This window comes from Lycium barbarum, chromosome 7 (genome assembly GCF_019175385.1).
Source record: "Lycium barbarum isolate Lr01 chromosome 7, ASM1917538v2, whole genome shotgun sequence".
Taxonomy (NCBI): Eukaryota; Viridiplantae; Streptophyta; class Magnoliopsida; order Solanales; family Solanaceae; genus Lycium; species Lycium barbarum.
The window spans coordinates 32,910,299-32,925,276 of record NC_083343.1 but is presented as its reverse complement, the minus strand read 5'-3'; the positions used below and the strand labels follow the sequence as shown (position 1 = coordinate 32,925,276).

The 14,978-nt window shown below is 37.0% G+C and overlaps 1 long non-coding RNA gene across 1 annotated transcript; it reads left to right on the top strand.

Annotated features, from left to right (window-relative positions):
* Positions 1–1,514: 1,514 nt before the first annotated feature.
* Positions 1,515–11,269, top strand: LOC132603382 (uncharacterized). Its single transcript, XR_009568196.1, has 4 exons — positions 1,515–4,950; positions 6,515–6,569; positions 6,899–6,947; positions 9,770–11,269. It is a non-coding gene; the product is annotated as an uncharacterized LOC132603382 (long non-coding RNA).
* Positions 11,270–14,978: the final 3,709 nt, after the last annotated feature.

Sequence of the window (14,978 nt, the reverse complement as noted above, 5' to 3'; positions counted from 1 at the left end):
AAGATCAGGTAGCCAGTCGGACGATTCATCGCAGTAGGACCTCTTCTCAGTGGCAGTCGGTATGCTCCATTGGTCCGGAGCTTCAGTCTGTTTGGTATGCCGTCTTGTTACGTACATATATGGGTACGGCAGGGCCTTGTCCTGTTGTTTCTATAGTTTGTACTCCATAGAGGTCTGTAGATAGTGATATTTAGTCGTGATATTATGTAGCATCGTCGGCGTTTATTTTGTTGTACAGTGTATATGTGTGGCGGCCAAATCGGCTTACGCTGTTATTCTCAGTGTTTATGTTTATATGTATGCGTTGGCCGTGAGTTCCCGGTACGGTGTCTTTTATGTTGATTGTTCGGGAGACAGTATAGCACAGTTACAGATTGTATATGGGCCCAGGACAGTTAGTGGGAAGTAAATGCAAGCAAAGGAGTGCTTGGCCAGTAGTGGTCGGGCACTTGTTACGGCCCATCGGTTTGGGTCGTGACAACTGAGTCCAAGTCTGAAGGCAAATCTAACTCATAAGCCACTTGGCCCACCTTGCTCACAATTTTGTAAGGCCCAATATACCGGGGACTAAGCTTTCCCTTCTTACCAAATCTCGTTACACCTATCATCAGTGACACTTTCAAGAATACCCAATCATTAACTTAGAATTCCAAGTCTCGTCGACTATTATCCGCATAAGATTTCTGACGACTCTTGGCTTTCAACAACTGGCCTCGGATAAGTTTGATTTTATCTATCGCTTGCTAGATCAATTCCGGGCCTATTAGCTTTGTCACTCTTACTTCGAACCATCCAATTGCCGATCTACACTTTCTCCCAGATAGAGCCTTATATTGAGCCATTTAAATGCTAGAGTGGTAACCGTTGTTATATGAAAATTCAATATGTGGCAAATGATCGTCCTAATTGTTGACACCTAATTTTCACCTCATAATACACATATTTTAATTCTCAAAGTTCCTGAGCCAAGACGGAATCAGGATACGCTTTCGAAATTTTAAAAGTCTGAAATCCGAGAAAGTTGTGAAAATTGACGTTTAATTGTTTAAGATTGTCAAAACTAATGAATTTAAGAAAATAAGCGCTATTTACTCGTATAAGTGTAATTCAAAGAGAAAATATGTATCCCGCTTCATCTAGTTCGAGAAAACTGCTAAATTAAAATAACGTACGAATTACGGCTCATTTTGGCTGTATTTTTTTCGCATTTTTAAGTATTATCCAGAACTATGTCAATATCGGGCTCATTTTAAAGCTGGTATTTGTAAACTACGAATTGCGAATTTTATTCCTTACAAATATTATTTTACGAGGGTATTTTAAGTTAATACGTCGGTTTGAAACTATGTAAAGAGTATACTACATTTCTTTTTAAAAAAAGGGAGTTTAAGTTTCAATATTTCACTTAAACCCCCCTCCCCCCACCCCCACCCCCCCAAAAAAAAAACCCAACGGGCAAAACATTAATAGTGGGGCAACGAATTTTCCTCTGTAAACGTACACCTCTAGTTGGGTTTTAGCGGTAACGTGTCCTTTCTCTATGATTTTCTCAACGAATTTTGCTCACCTTCTTGTGTAAGTTTTGGGGATTTTGAATTTCAATTTTGAAACAGTCATACTCTATTTGAGTCTATAAATAGAAACCTTCCTCTTCATTTGGGGGGGGGGGGGGGGGGGTATTTTTTCAGAATTAACAGAGATAAAAATGGGTTTTTCACACCAACAATGGGGCTTTGATAGCCCTCAAGAGTTCGAACACTTAGAAACTCGGCAAAAGCCTTGAGTTTCGAGGAAGTTTGAGCTCGTGCTTTAATTTTTTGAAGTCGTTTCTGCTCATCGAAAATCGATTTGGGGGCAAAGTTATTCGTCGATTCTCGTCGCCCCCGTCGCTGCTCGACAAAAAGCTAATTCGCAAATCCTGTCTCCTTAATTTTCTTTGGAGTTCTAAATTTATGTAATATTAATAGAGGTTTTTTTTTTAGTTGTTGTTTGGTCTGTTTTGGCTAAGTCCAATTTAGATGGAATAGCTTGATATATGAATGTTGTATCTGCCCTGAGTTTGGAAGATTAACATATATGTTTAAGTTATAAACCTACTTGATATAGTTATTAGCATGACTTGTCTCTAACCAGTTTGGAATAATTAAACATAGTAGAGAACTAGATGCTTTGAGCTCCAAAATGTCCAATTCCTAATCATAGTCATACAAAGTATAATTCTTGGTTTTTGCTGTGACAACTAATTGAACTTATGAGTTAACAATTTTTACAGTTAGTCCAAGAATTAAGCATACATCATCAGTCATTGTTGGTATTCTTCTTCTACTTAAAAATAATAATAGGAATTAACTTAAGAGGACAAAGTAATTCAAGAGGCTTGTCTGGTCGTACAATGATTTAGTGATGGCTATGATAGAGGTTGACATTGGATTCTGTCTAGTTTTGATTAAGAATGAGGTGAATTCATTCCTTGTTACCTTCCATAGGCATCCTGTGAGTTTAGTATGTGTTTACCTGAATATTTATTTTAGTTGCTGCCTGTGTAATCACCATCTCCTTTCATCTTTAAGCTCTGTCTCTCTAGCTAGTCCATTTTGGCATCTTCATTTGGTTCCGTTAGTTGTGATCGATTCCCTAACAATGTGATATTAGTTCACAGGGAATAGGAGGTAGTTCCAGTCTCACTTGTTTTACTTTCTCTGATTGACCAATTCCTGAATATTGTTGCTTGCTGCTTTCTTTAAATCAGTAGTCTATGATCCTTTAGCTTCAGTCCAAATTCATAGTGTGAAGTCACATTTGGTTGGTGTGAAACTGTTGATAAATTGTGGCTCTGCTGATAGCAGCCATAATTTGAGTATTCAATAATATTTTTGACCTTCCCTCTTTGTTGTGCCTTATCTATCATAAGTTTATGGATATCCAGGAGCCTATGTCCATGAGAACAACATGACCTTCTTGTTTAAACCATTCAAGTGTAGAGCTTTGGCTTCCTTTCTCTACAAAATCTGAAATTTGTTTTGCTCAGAATAGTTTAAATGTATAGCATGCTAAATGGTTAAGGGATGTATGTTAAGATTCAGTTTTCTTATCTCAATCTCTTCAGTGACAGTTTGGTTACTTTCAGCACTCTTAAAATTATCCCCTTGAGTAATTTTCTTACTTGCACCTTCACTGCCTTTGCTAATTTCTTACTGGTTGAAAGCCAAGGCAACTTAGGGACAGGTTTAGCCCCTTCAATAGCTTGCCAAGCCAAGGTTCTAGAAACCTTTGGATCTTGTGCGGCATTGAAAACATGGATAGTGGTAGCCCCCACTGCTGCCTTAGTCTTTTTAGCCTAATGTTTTGTTCTAATATGATTAGTCTTGGAAAGCTAATCTCTCTTTAAGAATCTTGTTGAGTTGATGCCATTCCCTTCCATGTGTGGATTTACTAACTGCCAAAGTCTTATTCATTAAGTTTGGTCTGAGAGCTTGTTGTCCCTGTTATGTGTCAAGACCAAGTTTTCCTGTGCACAACTCATATGACAATTTCTATTTAGTTAAGTAGGAAGCTTAAGTCCATTCTTTATGTAGTCCCAATCTCTGTTTCTGTTTTAGTTACATATATAATGCCTGGGTCACTCTCTCTATTGTTGATAGTTGTTGTTGTTGGTTTGTAGCAGAATATTTCCCTGCTCTCATTGCTAGATTGCTTCAATTATGTGGGTTATAGATTATGTTTGAAGATTTCAATCATTTAATCAAGTGCAGGCATTAGTCTCACCTAATTTAAATCTAAACCAGTTGCCATCTTGTTATAGCAAGTCTGTTTTCCCCCCTCTTTGCTAAAATGGCTTGTTTTGAATTAATGAGAAGTGAGTATGAGAAGTGCTTAGCTAAATTGTTTCCTTTAAGTTGATAAGATTCCTTCTTTTGTGCAAGCTTATGGAAGAATATGTATGTTGACACTCGATTTTAGCCCTCCAAAATTCAAATTAACTAATAAAGCTTCTTGAATCACAAACAGGGATAGAATTAATCAGAAAAAGAGCAAAAATACTTTCAGTGCTATTTATGCCATTTCATCTGGCAAATACCTTGAGATATATCATGTATACTTTTACATATAATTTCAAGTGTTAATTATGTCTATCATATCAATTTTAAATCAGTTTATATCATAAACAATTACTTCAATTAAGTACATATTGTTAAATTACTATAATTAGTATGTTACTACAAATAAATATTCTACTCTGTTAAAATCAAGAAGCTTAATTAATTAATTGGACAATTAATTCATCTCAAAGATTTAGACGAAGTTTGGTTATAATTGAACATACAAAAGGCTATGTCTTAAATCCCAATTCTAGCTATCCTTAAAACTCTCAAACCATCCCTCGTCTTGCTAACCCAATTTATCCAAAACCTGGACAGCCCAGTCCAATAACCCCATCAACGCGGCCCACAAATTTTAAACCCCTAAATATTCCCTTTCTCAACAAAAGAAAATCAGAAGTCCAAGAAAATGAACCAAACAGACCCTAAGGTTCTACGACTCTGTAAAAAACATACACCTCCAGTTGGTTTTCAACGGTAACATGTACTTGGTCTTTCAATTGGCAACAGATTTTTGCTTATCCCCGCTTGTAAGCTTTGGATTTGAAGTTTGAATTTTCTAAACGGTCGTATTTTCATTTGGGTTCCATAAATAGAAACCCTTCCCTTCATTTTTTTGGGAAAGAGATTTTTTAGAGATTTAGAGGCCAAAAAATTGGTCTTTTACACCTCAAATGAGTTTTTGACAACCCTAAGAGTAAAAACAGTCAGAAACCCGGCGAAGCCGCGAGTTTCGAGGACGTTCTCACTCAAGTATAATTTTTGGAAGTCATTTCCATTCATTGGAAATCAATTCGATCTGAAAGGTGTTCATCGACACTGGTCGCCTCCGTCGCTGCTCGACAAAAAGGTAATATCGTTTTTCCTTTGTTTTCTCTTTTATCTCCGATTTGCGATTTTAGTTTTAGGCAGTTTTAATCAGTTTCATCTCTATTTGGATTCTTCATTGATGTTCATGTTAATTTATGTGACTAGTGAGTTTCAGTAATTATTTGCTTGGCTCCCTTGAATTAGAATAGGTTAGAGTGCTGAGATTGCTTATCAGGAAAACAAAAACTATTATTTGTGCACTGATTCGATATAGATGTTGGTGTAATATAGCTCCAGTTTTGAGTAGCTTGATTAATAATTGACATGAATCTGATTTTGGATTAAGTGCTCATTACGTAGTCTCTAGCTGGTGGCTGCCCTGTTCAATCCATTCTGATAATTAGTTGAGTTTGTGGATTAGTAGTTACAATATTCTTAGTGTTGTTGTCTCAGTCTCACTCTATTCTAACTAAATATAACAGCTAAGTATGGACCTAGGGGGCTAATTAGTTACTTAAGTATGGTTAGGAATCCCATTTAAAATATAACAGTTTAGATATGATTGGTATTTGATTCTTTATCTTGTGATTGGTCCCAAAATAGTTTAAGGTAGAGTCAATCCTGAATTGCAGATTTGTCTATGTTTTAACCTCAGGAATAGTTATTTGAACATGGCTTTTGCAGGTCTATTGTTATGAGTTGGTTCCTCTTCATATATTGCTTATATGCAAGCATTCTTTCTTCTATTATTAGGTGCTGCTTTAAGCTTCAAAGGTTTAAAATGTTCTGTGAAGTGTATCTGGATATCTTTCCATCCTAATATGCATATGTATGATTTTAAACTCACATAGTGAAATTCTGTTCTGTTGTTTTGAGAGGTGGTTATTCTGAAGAGATATCTGTTGACTGTGTTTGACAGCCTACAGTTGGATTGTTTGTTTTCAGTAGCTAATTTTGGTTTTTCTTAATTAAAATATTTTGCCTGGATAGTTAATGAAGCAGTTATTTCCTAAAGTTGAAGGTTCTCTTCTTTTCAAGCAGCTATAGTTGAGCATAAAGCTCTTTTCCCTTGATTGGAATCAGACTCATTTTAAACCTTTGAACTGAACATAGGCTAAACTAAAGATGTTATAAACAGTGGGGCTATCTTCTTGGTTCAGTATTTTTAATGACTAATTCTTCCAGTTAGTTCACAAATGCATAATGTTAATACAGTATAGGTGTTGAATTCGAGTTTTTTCCTATTGCTGTTCAATTCGAGTTTCTTCCTATTGCTTAATCAATTACTCTAAAGAGATAAAGAATGAGGTCCTCAGTTTTAGATGGATAAGTTCACCTTCCTTGCCTTGTTTATCCTAGAAAGTGACAATAAATCCATTAAGATATGTGAAAGGTAAGTTTTAAGTCGGTTTCCACCGACTTCAACACCCTATATAAGGGGCAAGACCCCTCTTTTTCACTCAAATATTTCCCAAAAATCTCAGTAAACATATGGGTGCATATATGTGCCATAAAAGTGAGGGATTAGAGTGATTTCGAGTGGCGGAGTATTAATCGATGCCCGGGTAACGTGTAGTTGTGACTGAAGTATCGTTTTGCTGTAGATTTCGACGATTCAAGGTGAATCTTGAAGATATTATTGTTCAAAAGAAGAATAAGGTATGAATCTCTCATTATTAATATTAATTATGGTTTCTTTACGGAGACAAAGTCATTAAATACTAGTATAACAGGTGGGTTAGTTGAGAAAGTTGGGAAACATCGTGTGGGATGTTTTATGGAATAGATTGGTATGGATAATGGTATTGATGATGTTGGTATTGTTGTTGGTGATTGTTTGTTGATATTATGATTTCGGGCTAGGCGTATAAACAGGGGAAATGATGCCGGAATTTCGGCAGATTCAAAAAAAAAAAAGATTTCATTTGAATGCTTGAGACAAGTGCATAATATTGAGCCTAATGATATTATGGATGGTTTATGTGTAGGGTTGCGAGCTTGGAAGAATAAACGTTGAACGACTAAAGCGACCGAAAGGTATGTTAAGGCTAGTCCCTTTCTTTCAAAGGCATGATTCTTAAGCTAGGATTCCGTCTATATTTCTATGCTGTTCTTATTCCCAAAAGTAAGAATTCAAGATTTTCAAAGCTCTTATGGTGTTAAATGAAAAATGTTCTATAATGATTGTGAGATGATGATAATTCTATTCTAGAAATTCCGAAGCTATGATTTGAGAGCATTGTGAAATTATTGAGCCATTCCATGAATCCCTTGATCTTACTTATTGTTGATGGTCCCACCTCATGTTACTCGTTCCTTCGAGGTGAGATATAGCGAAGATAATGACTCTATTTTCAATGCTATCTAAGTTCATGATTCTCGAGACTCCCATGACATCGTCGACTTCACCTTACGACGGTTGATCCTTTAAGGAATGATATAATGATAATGCTAATGATGATGTTGATTTTATTTATGTATTTTTATGTGTATGTATACATTGCATCCCACTGATCAGCTGGGGATAACATCGCGCCTACATGGTCGGGCAAGATAATACCGCGCCTACATGGCCGGGCAAGATAACACCGAGTCCCGAAGGGCCGGGTACGGATATGACAGATGTATGTATAGTAAGTGTATGTGAATGCATATGTATGTATATTTTGTATGGATGTGTATGAAATGTTTTTCCTATATACAAATTAATTTACGTGACAGAAATCTCAGGAAGTGTACGAGATATAATTGCTCACTTTATCTTATGTTATCTTCACTCTGATATCATACTACTATTCATGCCTTACATACTCAGTACATTGTTCGTACTGACGTCCCTTCTGGTAGGCGCTGCGTTCATGCCCACAGATATAGATAGACGAAACGAGGATCTTTCATCGTAGGCTACCTTCAAGTACTGGTCTTGAGCGGTGGCTCCACTTTTTCCTGGAGCATTGCCGAGTCTGGGTCTATATATATATATATATATATATATATATATATATATATATAACTTGTGTTAAGGGTATGTCGGGAGCCCTGTCCCGACTTGTGTACTTCAGTCAGGTTCAGGTTCAGGTTCATAGAGGCTCTGCAGACAGTTCCTGTGTACAGCTTAGTTATGTTATGTCAGTTGTTATGTTGACATCATGGGTCCATTGTATATATATACTTGTGCATGATATAATATTCATATTTATCCCTTAGCCTTATTTTACCATTCGAGATATGAAGGATGAGAGTTATAATTTGGTTCGCTCAGTTCCTGTAAGGTGCCGGGTGCCATTCACGCTTACCGAGGGTGAGGTGTAACAATTAAACACAATCCTGTTTCCGAAGTTAGTTGTTTTTTTTCTTGTATGACGCCTATCAAATGTTCTAAGTGGCGTGTCCCTTGTTGGTAATTACATCAAAAGTTTGGTTAAATGATTTTAAAAGAGGAGTAAAAAGCAGTCTTTATAATAGGACATATCTAAAAATCATCAATTTTTAAAGTGTTTGTAGAGATTGGTTATGTCTCTCTTTTGTGATTCAACCTATCTTTAAGTCACTTCCTGATGAGCTTAAGAAGCAGGAGGACTAATGGCACTTGTGTAAGGCTGCCACCTTCCCCAAACCTTTTTTTATGCCAATGATTAAAGTTGTTTGTTTATTTTCCTGAAAGAATCAGTCACTGTTGTTGTGCAAAGGCAGTTCTGCATTCAACTTTTCAAAACAACTGTAGGTTTGATATGAAAGGCTTTTTGTTTTCTGGTGGCATAAATGGTTTCAAAGGATTGTGGTTTAGGGATTCACCATGTGTTAAGTAGGATCAGTATCTTTGGTACACTGTGTTAACTTGTCATGTTTACTTCATCATTATATAAGTTGACTGTGTGAATAGAATTGTAAGGTCAGGGCAAGATTTGGGAACGGTTTAGCCTTCTCCGATAGCCTGCCATGCCTAAGGTTCTAGAGAACTTTTGACCTTGTGCGGCATCAGAAATACGGATGGTGGTAACACCCCCCACCACCACCACCACCCCCCCCCCCCCCTCAGTTGTCTTGTCTTTCAAGTTTACTACTTAAGATTGATATTGGATGGCCAGTCTCTAAATACATTTTAGTGCACCTTGTGTTCAGACTTTAGAGGAAATCCCTACTTTCTGGTAATCACATCATAAATTGGCTATTAAGTTCTTGTAACAATAAAGCTCCCAGATGTCTATGCTCTAAAGAATTTATCCTTGTCATCTCCTAGTTCACAACTTCTGGAGACTTTTGGTCTGTATTATGAACTATTTCGAGGGTTTTGCACCTGATTATTTGGTCACCATAACTATTTCCTAAGTTTAAATTAGTTTGTGACAATTAGTGAAGTTCTCATTTGATGTATCTCATAAAAAGAATCCTTTTACCTCTTGATACTCATCCTTTTTCACCCCTTTTCTTTGCTTGACTTGGGGAGTTTTCATCCCAAATGTACTTGAGATGTTGTTGAACCTAATACAAAGATATTTGCTAGCTGTCGCTATTGTTTCTCTGTATTTGCTCTCACATTTAAGGTAAAACAATGATTGTATTTAGGGTAAATGTTCTCTAAGCTTTGATATGGATGCTACATTTTTCTGCTTTATTTGGGCCTTGAACTGCGGTACTCTCTGGCCATTTTCTTGCTGTGTTCTGGGCCACAAACTACTGCATCTCTATGATACCATTTTTGGGATAAGTTGACTACTGTTGATTACTAGTTGCTGTGACATTTCTTTAGATTGCTTCACTTTAAAGGCTCTCAAAGTGCTATATTTTTTGGAAAAATTAGTTGTTGTCTTACTGTCTAAAATTAGCTGTTGTCTAATGTTTGTTATATCCTATTGCAGCTGCTTTCTTGCCATTTGTCACTGCCCTTCAAGGGCAGATTGTCGGCCCTTAATGTTGAATACTTTGAAGTTGAGCTATGCCACTAAGTGAACTGCTGCATTTTGGCCCAAATGTGTTTCCTATCTAAGGTTGAAATGTGTTGCGTGTCTAGCCCAAACTTTGCCTAATTTGCTGCTCCTTTTAAAGCTTTAAACCTATTCTTATTTGGTTTCTGCACTTGAGACCTCTCTAATGCTGTTACATATTGAGCTCTTGGTTAGAAAGAATGAAGGTTACACTTGAGTTACTATACGTAGCTACTACTGTATTGAACTTGTGCTACTATTTCGTTTAGAGTTATTAGCATGTCTTGGTTCACTGGTGCTATTTTCTACCGCACCTTTGGCCAATTTTGCTACCATATCTTGATGTGTTTTCTGCTATGCTTGATGAGAAAATTCTCCCCCAAAGTTTTGCATTTGGTAAGAGTTGTTGTTGTGGTCTTGAGGCTGACATATTCCCCATATTTTTGGGGAAGGCACTGCTACCTGATTGTTGTTGCACTCCAGCCAGTTATACTACTGTTTTATTTTAAGGAAACATATGCTACACTTGACATGCTATAATAGATGTTGCGCTATTTCATTATTTCAGAAGAAACAAATACTGCCTCTGTTTTGTATTTACTGATTCAGACACGATACTACACTCGGGCCAATGAAGAATTATTTAACTTAAGGCCTTACTTTTAAAAGAACGGATTTCTATACTTGATTAAAAGTTTACTGATTTGAATACTTAACTTGAGAATGCCTAATCCAGAAAGGTTCTATCCCTCGGTGGGCAATGATGATCATAGTTTAGTTATAAAATAGGAACCAACATGCGCTTGGCAAGGCAATGGAATGACTGACCGATCGCTATTTCGCAGCCATGATATGTTCAGGGGTCCTTTTTTCCATATTTGAAAGAAGCGTGACTCTGGGCCTTTAGTAATCAAAGCTCCCACATTTTCATGCGAAATCGAGGGATATTATATTTATATTCATAAACGTCACCCCATGGGGTGGCGTATCCTTTTTACTAATCATTCTCGTTTCTATTCTTGCGAGGTATGAATAAACAAGTTCGGGAAATACTATAAGGACGAATATTGCACAATTGGAGCATACATATGGAATCCAAGCAATATGGAATGACAAGAAGAGAAGTAGTAGGAGATAAGGCAAATACTTGGACATTTGGAGTTTTCAGACGGAGAATAAAGGGAGCACGGAATTGCAACAAAAGGTCCAAGAAGGCGAGGAGATAGGCTTATCCGATTAACCTTTCTCCACCTTCTTTCTCTCCCTCCCTTTAGTTATTTCGAAAATATTATATTTACTTGTTTTATTTAAGTATTGTTGGAACCTTAATAGATTAGAACTTAAGATTTAGAGTTGCCAAAACTGATTTTCAAAGCCATGTATAAAACAGATGTGAAATACGAATTACTCTTAATATAAGCTTGCTTTTCATAATTTGACTCTAAAATGGGGTTGATGTATTAACTTTGAGAGTTTGAACATAAATGACTTCAATTTAAGAACTAAATTGAACTTAAGAAAGGATGAGAGATTAGAAACAGATAAGGTGAACCTACGAGGATTATAATGGTATGCCCTAATAAAAGGGAGAACTTTACTTGAAAAACAGAAGAATTTTAAAGGACTTTTAAAGGGTATGCTTATGTGGAGTTCTACTTAAGTTGAGCGCCCTTGGGTCTTAACCTAAGTGTCCAAGCCCGAAACCCATCATCCAAGATGTGATATTTTGCGTAAATGACATACCTTATTGTGGAAATATAAACCTGAGCAATTTTTATCAAAAACAATTCATAACATTAAGGCACACTATTAGAACCCATAGGTAAACCACAATTGAGTGGATCCTTCACACCGAGGTGCCTAGCACCTTCCCCGGGGGATCACCAGAACCCTTGACCATACTTTCATTAGATTAGGATTCTTTTAAAACTTAACCACTTTAAAATGAACCCTTTTCGAACTGGTTTTCCTAATTTCCTAAAAATTAGGTGGCGACTCTAAAATAAGTCCATTTAGAGCACTATCCATGTAGAAGTATATTTTTTCCTTTTTTCCGGTACGATTGATAATCGTACTTCCTCGAGACACTTTCCTTTTTAAATGAGGCAAGTGCAAATGCGAATCGGAAAAAATATGACACGCTACAGATGGCGACTCTGCTGGGGAATAATCTAAGATTCTAACCATAATGGTTCCAATATTGTTTACCTTACGTGATATAAATTGTTTATGTGATATAAATTGCTTATGTGTTTAAATTTCCGCAAATATAACTGTCATTCATGCATGCATACACTCCGTCACTCCTGGCATTTGATTTTACACTTTGTTTCAAAGGGTGATGATGCAGGAATATTTGCGGTCACGCCTTACTAAAAAACCCTTCTAATATTGTTACACTTCGAAAAATTTCGTGTTACCAAGACTGTAGATGGCTTAGTATAAGCTCAAGGGAGAGAAAAGTTATAGGAGGATCAGGGATGAAGATTATATGATCTGAGTATAAGAATATATATATATATATATATATATATATATATATATATATATATATATATATATATATATATATATATATATATGACATTTGGAGACCGTATGGAGTAAATCAGTTAACACGTTACTTGATGAATAGCCCTCGTAACCGTAAGTTACGGTGGGGCCCACATGTCGGGATTTTATAAAGTACATATGAAAAGTGATATGACTAGTACATGGGAAGTTGAGCAAATCTTAAGAAGGACCCTTAAGCCAAATATGGGCATAAGCCCTCTAAAAGGATGATTTAAGGATACGTTTTCGGATGATCTGATTTGGAGGGGCCAAAACGCTATTATAAGTTTGTAATTTGGAAACACACCAGAATTGAAAGTTGTACATAATTGAAAGAGCTTTCCAATCATAGGTCGTGGGCCCTCATACAATAACGGGATCAAGAGTTATGGCTATTTTAAGATAAAGACTCCAAGCTGCCTAATGGCTTCCGTGGGTCCCACTTGAGAAGGTCGGTGGAACCGACTTATGAGGGGTATAAATACCCCCATTAACTTCATTTTTTCAGCATTTTACATTCTCAATAGTCCTAGGAACTTCCCAACACAACCCCCAAACATTTATAGCCCATTAAATCAAGAATTTAACAAGATTACACCAAACTAGTCCATGAAAGGTGATTGTCCTTGCTTCTACTTGATGTTGTGGTAAGTTTGGTCTTAAAGAAAGTTGGTGTGGCTGAATTTATTCAAGTATAAGATTTACGAGCTCGGGCGGATAAGCGTAGTTACTAGGAGGTTAAATAGGTATGTTAAGGCTCGTCCCTTTCTTTCAAATGCATGATTCCTAAGTTATGATCCCATAAATGTTTTCATAACCTCCTTGTTTTCAAAAGCTAGAAGTTCATGGCTCTTAAAGCTTCTTATGTTGTTAAATTAAATATGTCCTATGATGATTGAGACGATGATGATGATTCTCTTCTAGAAACTCTGAAGCTATGATTTGAGAGTATTATGAGATTATTGAGCCACTCCATGAATCCCCTGATCTTACTTATTGTTGATGGTCTCACCTCATGTCATTCGTTCCTTCGAGGTGAGATATAGCGAAGATAACGATTCTATTTTTAGTGCTACCTAAGTTCATAATTTTCGAGACTCCCGTGACATTATCGATTTCATCTTATGATGGTTGATCCTCAAGGAATGATATGGTGATAATGGCAACGCTAATGATGATGTTGATTTTATTTATGTATTTTTACGTGTATGTATGCACTGCATCATATTGATCAGCTGGAGATAACACCGCGCTTGCATGGGCGGGTAAGATAACATCGCGCCTACATGGCCGGGTAAGATAACACCGCGCCTACATGGCCGGGTAAGATAACATTGTGCCTACATGGCTGGGTAAGATAACACCACGCCTACATGGTCGGATAAGATAACACTGTTCCTTAATGGCCGGGCAAGATGCTATGTATATATATATTACTCTGCCTTAACGGCCGGACGAGATATTATGATGTGATGTTTATATATAAGGCACAATTGATATGGGTGACTCTGTGGCCTACGATGTGATGTTTATATATGTAAAGCACAGTTGACAGGGGGTGACGCTGTGGCCTATAATGTGATGTTTATATATAAAAGGCACAATTGGCAAGGGGTGACGTTTTGGCCTATGTTGTGATGTTTTTGGGGGTGACGATGTGGCCTATGTTGTGGCATTTCTATAGATATATGTGTTCTGCTGATATAGCCATAATGATTTACTTATCTTTGCACATTCATTGAAATGTCTCAGATGTCTTCCATGATTTTATGTACATATTGATTTAAAAAGGTTAAAGTTGTGTGTATGGTATCTGCCTTAAGAGGCAATCAAACGCACAGGTCATTTGTATCCCCTGTTATGTTCTATATTTCTTATTAGGTTGTTATTCATGTCTCACATACTCAGTACACTGTTCGTACTGACGTCCTTTCTTGTGGACGCTGCGTTTCATGCCACGCAAGTGTATACAGATTAGTAGAAGACATTGGCTATAGGATGTTCCCAGGAAATCAGCTCGGTTGGTGAGCTCCATCTCAGTTCGGAGTATTGCTGAGTCAAAGTACTTATGTTATGGTATCTCGTGTATGCTAGAGACTTTTGCAGACAGTGTGTTGTGGACAACATCGAGATGTCGACAATTGTGTAAAGCGACCATGTAGGTCGATGTGTTTTATGCTTTATTTTTTAAAAGATTTTATTGTGACTAAAGGTTTTCTTTGAATTAGCGATAAGGGAGAAGTCCCTCATTTGACGAAAGAGTTTTACTGAAAAGTTTTTTTTCACCTGACAGAAGCGTCATTTCATAGATTAAAGGTCCACAAAAAGTTATGACTCCTGGATGGAATACTAGTATGGCACTCAGCCGAGTAGGGTCTTGGGTGTCAGTTGTGGCCCTCCGATTTGGGTCGTGACAAATATTTTCTTTGGAGGTATCTAAAGTCGAGTGGGTATGCGGTCATCCCACAGCCTTAGAGAGCCCAACCCCAACTTATCCCCTTGGGTAACTTGAGTCATTCTTTTGAAAACCACTCTAGTATAACTAGTGTAGAGAGACCCAAATCCCTACTGATATAGCGCATACAGACCA